The sequence below is a fragment of the Kogia breviceps genome, chromosome 5, assembly GCF_026419965.1.
Source record: "Kogia breviceps isolate mKogBre1 chromosome 5, mKogBre1 haplotype 1, whole genome shotgun sequence".
In the NCBI taxonomy this organism is placed as follows: Eukaryota; Metazoa; Chordata; class Mammalia; order Artiodactyla; family Physeteridae; genus Kogia; species Kogia breviceps.
Genome location: NC_081314.1, coordinates 147,127,294 through 147,138,077, shown reverse-complemented (window position 1 = coordinate 147,138,077; position 10,784 = coordinate 147,127,294). Strand labels below are relative to the sequence as shown.

The 10,784-nt window shown below is 58.7% G+C and overlaps 2 long non-coding RNA genes across 2 annotated transcripts; both read left to right on the top strand.

Moving 5' to 3' along the window:
- Positions 1 to 535: 535 nt before the first annotated feature.
- On the top strand, positions 536 to 1,903 carry LOC136794291 (uncharacterized). Its single transcript, XR_010840879.1, has 3 exons — positions 536 to 761; positions 929 to 1,038; positions 1,774 to 1,903. It is a non-coding gene; the product is annotated as an uncharacterized lncRNA (long non-coding RNA).
- Positions 1,904 to 9,225: 7,322 nt separating this feature from the next.
- On the top strand, positions 9,226 to 10,419 carry LOC136794290 (uncharacterized). The gene is made up of 2 exons (XR_010840878.1): positions 9,226 to 9,383; positions 10,183 to 10,419. It is a non-coding gene; the product is annotated as an uncharacterized lncRNA (long non-coding RNA).
- Positions 10,420 to 10,784: the final 365 nt, after the last annotated feature.

The following is a 10,784-nucleotide window of genomic DNA, read 5'->3' as shown; positions in this document are numbered from 1 at the left end:
TTCTCACGCTGCCTCTCTCTGACACTGATTCTCCCCTTCCCCATTTAGGGGACCCCTGCGAGTCCCCCAGGCCCGCCCAGAGAATCTAGGGCCATCCTCCCGCTTCGGGGGTAGGACATTAGGAACCTGAGTTCCCCCGTGCTGTGGAAGGTAACATACTCACAGCTTCCGGGATTAGGATGTGGACACAGCTCTGGGGACCACTATGCCGCCTCCCACACTTGGCCCTGGCGCCCTGCCCGCACGGGCTCGGTTGACCTCATGCACGTGCATCTCGTCCCGCCAAGGACAGAGACGCTCCTCACCACGACTTCTCTTCTCTGCTCGCCTCATCCGCGGCGCCAGGCCCGGCGGCCCGGGAGGATCGGGTGGCCGGTTCACAGGCTGCCCATTGTGAGTCTCTGGGTGGAGCCCACGGAGCCTGGCAAGCCTGCAGCGGGCATCCTCCCGCCCCGGTAAACAGGCCTTTGTTCCAGCGGCTGGGTCCCCACCCTGAGCTTCGCAGGCCAAGCCCAGGCTCTGGATCTGGCTCCCTGCCTGCTGGCTGGGCGACTACGCCGTCATCTGGTCAGACAGTCGGTGCTGTGAACTGTCAGCAGCACCTGACGGGGCCGAGGCGCAGACCCGAAGGCTCTGGGGCAGGGAGAGCAGGACCGCCCGGGAGCTTTCGGTGCAAAGCGCCCACTGGCGAGGAGGAGAACGCAACACGAGAATGAATTTTAAGTCAAAACCCGAGATTCCAAAGAAACGGCGGCTTTGTCGTGGGTACTTGGGACCCTCCCGGATCTCTGGGGTGCTGTTCGTGGCTTCCTCGAGGAAAGGGCGAGCCCCACCACCCAGCCCTGCCCCCTCAAACGGCACTTATGCGTCTGCTGACCAGCAGAGCTGGGGCGTGTAGTGTTTATTGCCACTATTGTCACCAAGGAAGAAAAGAGACAGGAGGGGAAGGTAAGGGACAGCACCCGCAGTCACACCAAGGGTTGGATCTGGAAGGCAAGGAGAAAGGACCCATGGGAGAGGCCAGGATCCCAGGGGAAGGTAAGCAAAGTCTCGACCCCTGGCCAGCCCCTCTCCCCACCTGGGTGGCCTCTGCTCCAGAAACTTCCATTTCATTCCAGGGGGACCAATTTGCATCCTGCCCTGGGACTGTGCTCCCTCTAGGAGCCACTGATCCCACTTTGATGGGTTGGGTGTCCCCAAGACCCAGGAGTGGGGGACCCTTTGGGAAGGAGCCGGCCCCAGAAACCTGTCCACACGTGGAAATGGCGTGTCCCCTCGGGGTGGGCTGGATCCGGAGTCCAGGGGATGGAAGGGCTGAGGACCTGGCTCTGGGCCCCTGCGTGGGGTCACGACCTGCTGACAGCAGTGAGGTGCCCCGAGGTCTGAGGGCGGCTTCAGGACAGGGAAGACAGGACCAGGGGTGGGAGAGGGAGGGGAAAACCAAGGGGTTGCTTTTGTAAACACAGACCTGGAAGCGGACGGGGGTAGGGGACAGGGAGGAGGCAGGAAAAGAGGGAAGGCAAGAGGGGTCGGGGAGACGGGTTTTACCCCAGAATTTGTGCTTCCCCACCCGGCGCTGTTTGGAGAGGGTGCTGTATTCCCCGTGGAGAGGGTCTGTCTTTCCTCTCTCCCCAAGGCCCGAGGCCACCCCCCACCCAGCAGAATCTCCCGGCACCCCGGGAGCAACCAGGGCAAGTTCCAGGGCCACTCTGGATCGCCTCCTTCAGTGACGGGCCAATCCCCACTACACCCAGGCCTGTCTGACCCCAACAGGCTCCCTAGTGCTGGCTGCCACGCCAGCTTCTGGAGCAGGACCCACAGGCCAGCCGCGTCCCCGAGCTCAGCCTGGATCCCCGGGCGCAGGGAGGGGGGCCTTGTACAGATGCTGCTGGCGTTCTCCGGGGTAAGTGTGGCACGCCTGGCGCACCACGTGACCGGCATCTTTCCGAATATCGAGCAGGAAACAGACGGCCCACTCGTGGGGGGCGGTGGGAGAGGTCTGTTCGTGAAAAGAACGTTTCAGAGGTGTTGGCAGGGTTGAGGGAGACAACAAGGGCTGCCGAGGCATCAAGGCACCTGTGCGAGTAGAGACTATGACCACCCCAGGCGGAAGGGGCACAGGAAGGAAAGCTGTCACCAGGGTGAGGGCAGGAGCCCTGGGAAGGACCACCCAGCAAGACCTGTGCTCCTGGAGAGACGCTCACTGTGGGATGCAGCAGAGCAGGGCCTCCCCCAGCTGCGTCCTCCATGCCAGTCCTGCCCTGCCTCCGACGGGCTAGGCCCAAGCGGGAAGCCCGAGGGTGACGGGGCCGGGCGAGCCAAGTCACCGCCTGCTGGGCAGCTTCCTGGAGCACAGTGGAGGCAGGAGAGAGAGGGATGGAGGTACGTGGGGTAAACAGGAATACCCTGTCATTACCCCCCAAGTAGTAGTGACCAGACTGTGATGATGGTGGTCATGGTGGTTTGATGGTGATGATGGTGGTGCTGATAATGGTGATTGATGGTGGTGGTGATGATGGTGATGGTGGTGGTGATGGTGGTGATAACGGTGATGGTGATGGTGATAACGGTGATGGTGATGGTGATAACGGTGACGGTGGTGGTGATGATGGTGATGGTGACGGTGATGGTGGTGGTGATAATGGTGATGGTGGTGGTGATAACTGTGACGGTGGTGGTGATGATGGTGATGGTGACGGTGGTGGTGGTGGTGATAACGGTGACGGTGGTGGTGATGATGGTGATGATGGTGGTGGTGATAATGGTGATGGTGGTGGTGATGATGGTGATGTTGACAGTGATGGTGGTGGTGATAACGGTGACGGTGGTGGTGATGATGGTGATGATGGTGGTGGTGATAATGGTGATGGTGGTGGTGATGATGGTGATGGTGGTGGTGATAACGGTGACGGTGGTGGTGATGATGGTGATGGTGGTGGTGGTGATAATGGTGATGGTGGTGGTGATGATGGTGATGGTGACGGTGATGGTGGTGGTGATAACGGTGACGGTGGTGGTGATAACGGTGACGGTGATGGTGATAACGGTGACGGTGGTGGTGATGATGGTGATGGTGATGGTGATGGTGGTGGTGATAACGGTGACAGTGGTGGTGATGATGGTGATGGTGATGGCGATGGTGATGATGGTGGTGCTGATAATGGTGATGGTGGTGGTGATGATGATAGTGGTGGTGGTGGTGGTGGTGATAACGGTGACGGTGGTGGTGATGATGGTGATGGTGACGGTGGTGGTGTTGCTGACGATGTCCCCAGTGCTGGAAACAAGGTAAACCCTTTTCTAGAGAGTCTGGAACCATTTCATGGCATTTCACTATCTGCTTTCAGGTCAGCATCCTAAACTCCAATTTTCCTTTGGAAACACTGCACGAATCATCCCCCATCCTCCCCACCCCTGTTCAGGCTGGCTGCCAGTGTATGGAGAGGACCCACCTGGCCACAGGAAATTACCTCTGGCCAGGACAGTCCTGTCAGCCATGAGCCCACCCCAGCCACCATTCATCCTGACCATGAACGCATCCTTGCCCTCCCGCACCACTGAGCACAGGCCACACTTCCTGTGGAGGCTCCAGTGCCCGCTGACCCCCTCGTACATGAGTTACTTATATGCCAAGGTCCAAACAGGGCACTCACAGGAAGTAGCTGCTGGGGGTGTGGGCGCACCCTCCCCGCCGGGTCCCTCCTGCCCAGATGACCACCCACTGCCCAGACGGGGCTGACTTCCTCTCCCCGCCCTCCACCTCTCAGGTCCCCCTCCTCCAGCCTCCTCCATCCTGGGCAGAGCTTCTCCCACCGCAGGGGCGTGTGGGAATGTGAGTCGCAGGGAGGAACGTGCCAGCCAAGCCCCCACCCCAGGACCTGCTCCTCCCAAGTCTAGTGACACAGCCCTCTGACCCTGGCTTCTTTCTGCATGAGTTCCCTTGGTCACTCTTTAAACCAGGCTTAAGTACAAACACACTCACACACACACACACACACACATCCGTGCATGCGCACCTGCAGCACTCACACAGATACTCACACGAGACGTGTCACGTGCACACCCACGCTCACACAGCACTCACACACACACGCACGCACACTGCAGCTTCCTTTTGCCACCCTGAGGTCTAGGTGCAGCCCCCATGGAACGTGGTGGGAAAGTGGGCTCTCACTTGGTCACTTCTCGCTGCATTACAGGACCTCGGGCACAGGAGCAGACCCTGTCCCGTGTGGCCGTCAGGGCTCTCAGAGGGGCTTTGAGGGGCAGAGCCCAGCCTGTAGAAGGTCAGGTGACCCGCCTGCAGGCTGGTTCTCACCCTCAGGAGGACTGAGAACAGCCCGGGTCCTGACCCTACACCATGAGAACCCCTAGTTCTCTAGGGGTCCCAGCAGGGTGTCCAATAAATGTTTGCACTGCATGGGTCTTGGAATTAAAGATGTCTTCACAGCAGTGAATGGTCACTATGACTCTTGGATGCCTCCCCCGAGCTCAGCCCTCTGTCCCGGACTCCAGACTGGAGACCTGCTTCCCCCACTTGGCTATCTGGTAGACCTGCTTCCCCCACTTGGCTATCTGGTAGACCTGCTTCCCCCACTTGGTTATCTGGTAGACCTGCTTCCCCCACTTGGCTATCTGGTAGACCTGCTTCCCCGACTTGGCTATCTGGTAGACCTGCTTCCCCCACTTGGCTATCTGGTAGACCTGCTTCCCCCACTTGGCCGTCCCGTAGACTGAGCGAGGGATGGCCCTCCCTGCCTGCCACCCGCATTCTTCCAGTTGTTCAGATCAAATCCAAGTTCTCCAGAAACCCCACTGGCTCTACCTTCGGAGCCCATCTGGGATCTGCCCACTTCACTGGCTGGATCACCCCTGGATCACGAGGTAGGCTCCCCCTGGTGTCCCTGCCACCCTTACGGCCCTCTGTCCTCCGCGTGCCAGCCAAGGAAGCCTAAAAACACACGTGGGAGGTGTTGCCACGCGGCTTCCAGTGCCGGGGCTGCCTCGCCCACCAGCGAACGTAAAAGGGAGGCCACCCACTCTGGGCTGTCCGCATTCTGCCTGCCCTGCTTTTTTTTTTTTTTTTTAATTGAAGTGTAGTTGATTTACAATATGTGGTGCCAATCTCTCCTGTACAGCAAGGTGGCTCCATTATGCACATATATACCTTCTTTTTTCATATTCTTTTCCATTCTGGTTTATCCCAGGAGATTGGATAGAGTTCCCTGAGCTCTAAAGGAGGACTGCCTGCCCTGCTTTCATGTACCACTTAGCACATCCTCACCTCCTAATTTACTTCTGTATTCTCTCTTTGCTCCTCTTCTGTCTTCCTGCACTCGGCACAAGTTCCATGAAGTCTCGCGTTTCTCTGTTTTGCTCACTGGCGAGGAAGAGGAGGAGGGTGCCAAGCCCCCCCCCACCCCCGCGCACTCCTGGCCCCCAGGAGGTGCTCAGCAAATATTTGCAAAGTAAATGAACGCGCGGAATGCACCTCTATTTCCAGCCCAGCCAGGCCCCTAGAAACCCAGAAACACGGGCAGATTGCAAAGGAGAAGAAAGTCGTGGCCTTGGGGGCTTGACGAGGGTATCCATTTGAAGTGCTGGTTAAGAAAGTTTTTCTCTTGCTCAGATCTCTCTGCAGCTTCCTGCGGGTCTCCTGGGCACCAGGTTTCGTGGGCAGCTGACCTGACAGGCTGGATAGGGGAGGGGGCTCTCGGGCGGCCTGGCGCCGCAGCTGCTTTATTTCCAAATGCCTGAAATTCTGGAATAGTTCCCACACAGCCAAGCCCGGGCCAGCCGAGGGCTGCCCCCCTTTAAGCTGGCCACTGAGAGGGCAGGCTTCGGCACTCTTCTGAGAGCAGAGAGCCGGGGTCCTGGCCCTGGAGCCCAGAGGCTGGCCTTATGGGCGTGGCGGCCCCGAGCGTGGCCCTCCCAGCCCTCCCCATGGAGTGGAGAGGCAGCCCAGCCTGGCCCCTTCACTGTCACATGCGGCTCTCTCAGGCCACTGCACAAGTCACAGGGAAGCTTTCCATTAGCGTCAAACGCGCGTAGATCTTGACCTGGAGCTGATGGGAGCAGAGGAGGAAGAAGCCGGCTTTAGGCAACTTGCATACCTGGGAGGGTCACCGGGGCCAGACCCCCAAAGGGCCCCCTATCCCAGCAGCAGGGGTGGGAATGGCCCTTGTGCACACCCCTCTCTCCCTCTGTCCGTCTGTCTGTCTCCCACACACACAGACCCGCATGGTACAAGACAGGAAGAGTCCCTGATGCGCGTGGCTGCGGTGCCCACTGTGTACTTCCCGGACGTGTACTGAGCACCTACTGTGTTCCCAGACCTGGGTGCCTGTGGGACCTCCCCGGCGTGAGGTATAAGGGGCCCGGAAAGCAAGAACGTTCTCCTGGGGCGATGTCGGGAATCACCCTCAGGACTGTCAGGTGCTGGTGGACTCCACCTTCCCAGACACAATTTCCTCTTCATCTGGTAACCAACCCCTCTTTGCTTTCCTTTAGGGAAAACTCCTGCCCACTCCTAGTGAGCGTAGCAGCTTTTCTTGTTGGTTTTACAGCCCCACCATCTCCAGGACCATCATATGAGCTAGCTGAGGTCACATGATCCAAGGCCAGCCAATGAGAGATCAGCTTTTCCCCACCCACAGAAATCAGCACAGCGACAAGCATGTGAGTCGAGTGCAAAAAATCAAAGTCCTGCCCAGGATGTTGCTAGAATGGAGAAGACAGTATGACCCTGATCTTCCAAGTTGAGAGTTCCAAAGGGTCCCTGAGACTAGTAGTCCTGGGCCATCTTTACCTGAGAGTGAAGCCAACACAGGTAAAATCAGACTGAATAAGATGATGCCCAGTGATATCTTTCGAGCTCCTGGATCCAGCTGTGCCTGAAGGCCACTGCACCCTACACTTTCTCGTTAAGTCAACCAGCAAACTCCCTTCTTTTCTGAAATGAGCTTGGGTTGGGGTTCTGTCATCTGCAATCAAAAAGAATCCTGAGCAGTGCAATTGAAATGGGGTTCTCTAGACTTCTATAGGGTAGAAAACCAACAGGAGGGTACTAGTAAGATAAAGCCTTCCTGGACCTTAAGAGTGGGAAGGGGGTCTCAAGTTTGGGCAGGTACATATGTGGACCCACCTTGTCCCTGACCGCTCTCTAAAGTGCCCTCAGAGGCTGGGCTTCCACCCACTGGAAGCCTCCCGCTGGGCACTAGGCGCTGCGGCAACTGTGTGGACAGCAGCCTTGTTCTCTTTCTTTCCTCCGCTGCCGCCCCTCCCCCATCGTAAGCTCTGCAGACAGAATGCTGTGCCGTGGAGCCGGCTCAGACCGAGCCCCCGTGGGCTCTCCCTCCAATACACACGTTCCACGCCTCCCTGGGGGTCAGCCCCGCAGAGCCCCGGGGTGGGGGGCCCACAGTGTGTGCCGCTGAGAAATGTCCTGCCAACAGCGCTGAGCTACACAGACAGAAATGGGGCTTCGGTCGTAGAGAACTGAGCCACCGCCCATCTCACCACCCTTCCCCCCAGCGGAGGCAAACACACATTCCATTTGAAGCCTGAGCCCAGGGACGTGTGCAAGGACAGCGCCTGGGCTGTGGCTCCTACCCGTCTGCCCACACAGGAGCCAGGCGGGGGCGGGTGTCCTGCCTTGGCCACGATGCAGGATAGCGTCTGAGAGGCACTCCTTCCGGCCTTCCGTCACCCAACAGCTTGCGGGAGGCAGTGTGGCAAAAGCGGACCTAAGCCCAGACCTCGGGAGGGCAGATTGCAAAAATGCCCTGAAAAGAAAGATCTGGCTTCGTGGCCGCGACAAAGGGGAGTCTGAAAGTGAGGACAAACGAGAGACCCAAGGGGGAAATTTAGATAATAATATGGCAATGGGTTCTGTCCCGTCAGCTGTCACCTTGAGCCAGGCCACATGCGAGACGTTGAGGCTCCGGAACTTTCCGGAACCCTCAGGGCACTCTCTAAAACCTGGAAAAGGCAGCGTGGCCTGACTTACAAAGCAGAGAGATGCAGAGGCAGGAAGCGCCGCCCTGGTGAACAAACCGCCGACAGAGCAGCGCGCTGGACGGGCTTGGGCTCTGAGCGGGACAGGCCTCTGGGAGGGAAGGTCTTCGGCAAAGCGGGGGCCCCGGGGCCTGAGCAGCCTGGAGGGAGAGCAGGCGGCTCTGGGTCCCCTCAGCCCCCTCCTCCCCCTAGCCCAGCTGAGCCGTTTTTTAAAGAATCTTCGCAAAGAACTAGAAAGGACAGCTACCCAACAATTCAGCACTGACACTAAGAGCGGCGTGAAAATAATTGTTTCAAGCCATGGGCGCCTAGTCCCAAGAATTCCCACCGAAGCGGAGACCGCCTGAAGCAGCCTGTGAGCCCCTTGGGTGGGCAAGGCCGTGAGTCCTGCAGGGGGCCTCGGCAGGTTTGCGGGCCCCGGCCGTGTGCCTCTGGGGACATCCGGAGGGACCGCACGTGAGCAGAGACCCCATGTGTGTGGGCAAATGGCTCAGGTGCCCCCCAGGGCCTGCCTGCCGTGCCGGTTGGGGGAGGCGGACCGTGGGCCCAGCTGACAGGGATGGAGCTGCCGGACGCCTGCGCCCCAGGGAGGCCAGGAGAAGGGACCAGCCGTCTCTGCAGTGCCTTCTGACTCACGCGCGCAGCCCGCCTCCCCCGCGACCTCACGCGGATCTCCGTGCACGTGGGGCGGGCGGTCCCGTGTGCGGAGAAACGAGCTCTCCTCCCCCCTCTCTGCGGCTCCTCCGTCGACACGGATTAGATGGGCGGCTGTTGCCCACCGTAATTCGCTGACTCCCACGGACAGACGGCCCCACGTGGACAGGAGACAGCACACACGACCGCAGGCCTGGGGCGGGCTGACAGAAGACAGCGGGTCGGCGGAGCCGGCGTGTGACAAAGGCTCCGGGGCCACATTGCCATGGAGATGCTGGTGGGAGTCCGGCCTTGAATGTGCCGAAGCCGGGGTGTCAAGGCCCCGGGAGGAAACGCCCCACCAGACCAGGCATGTACGCGGAGTCTGGGAGGGGCCGGGGGCTCGCAGGACGGGCTTGAGCCTGGCGGGACCCGAGGACGCTGCTGCCCGCTCTCTGGTCTCCAGGCTGTGGCCCCGTGACTAAATTCTCTGAGTCGTTTCTGCAGTGTTTATGGAAATACAATTTTGCCCGGAGACACATGTGTAACGGAGACGCTTTGAATGTCTGTTTACAGTCGCCGTCCTTGCTCAAGCGATTACGAGCGTCGTGGGAGGTGATCGCAACTGGGGCGTCTCCGTCGGCGCCTGGAGCCCTGGGTGCCTGTCTCTGGGGTTCGGGCGTCGCTTCGCTTGGGATAGTCCTCTGGGTCCAGAGCAGAGAGTGGCCTCGGAGGTGAGTCGGTCTCTAACAGTGTCCTGGGGCTGCTGCAACAAAGGGCCACAAACCGGACAGTTTAAAGCCCAGAATTGCCTTCTCTCACAGTTCTGGAGGCCAGAAGTCTGAGATCAAAGGGTGAGCAGGGCCGTGGTCCTTCTGAAGGCTCTGGGAGGGGGGGGGTCCCTCCCTGTTTCTTCCAGCTTCCGGCGGTTACCAGTAATCCTTGTCATCCCTTGGCCTGTGGCCGCATCACCCACCTCTCCCTCTGTCACCGCCTGGCTTTCTCCCTGTGTCGCTGTGTCTTCTTCTTGTAAGCGCACCAGTCACTGGACTTGGGGCCAGAACCCACCGTGACCTCATCCTAAGTTGATGATACCTGCGGAGATCCTATTCCCAAATAAGGCCAGGTTGTGATGTTCCGGGTGGACGTGAAATTTCGGGGAAACCTATTCAACCCACTACCCCATCCCACAACCCCACATAAGGGATGAGGAATCTGATCTAAACTGTGAGATTGGGCTTCCCTGGTGGCGCAGTGATTGGGAGTCCGCCTGCCGATGCAGGGGACACGGGTTCGTGCCCCGGTCCGGGAGGATCCCACGTGCCGCGGAGCGGCTGGGCCCGTGAGCCGTGGCCACTGAGCCTGCGCGACCGGAGCCTGTGCTCCGCAACGGGAGAGGCCACAACAGTGAGAGGCCCGCATACCACACACGCAAAAAAAACAAAAACAATAAACTGTGAGATTCATCAAGTGAGTTAGTGTCGGAGCCTGGACCAGAGCTGTGTTCACGTTCTCACCTGACATTCTTTCCAGCATTCCAACAAACATTGATTTTGCTAGGAGCTCCACGTTAATCACGCCACGCCTTCCATGCCGCCCACCGCCTGCAGAAAGTACTGCAGACCGCGCTTCCATCCTGCTGGATATGGTCCAGATACGTCCCACTTCTCCAGGGATTGACAAGGAGGAATTTCCAGATACGTTGTGAAGTGGATAAAGCAGGGTACAGTGTTAGTGTGCCGTCTCCTGCGTAATAAAGGGTAAAATACACGAATATGTGCATGTTTATTTTTATTTGCAAAAGATAAAAGCACTGGAAGGATAAATCAGAAACTCATAAAAATGGTGCCCGAGCGGTGAGCAGTCAAGGATGGCAGTTAAACTTCTCTGGATACACTTTGCTATAGAGTTTGTGTTTAAAACAACGACTCAATCCTTCGCCTGTGTGTTGCTCTTACTACTAACACAGAACACATCACCTCTGACACTTCGGACGCCACATGTGGGTTTTTCCCCACACGGAGCACTCCTATGGCACCAGCTGGTGTCCTAGCACTGAACTCCGTCCTGACACTACCCACCTGGAGATGGCATCAGATCCCACGGGCTAAGGGCTCAGTCCCACGAGACTGCGC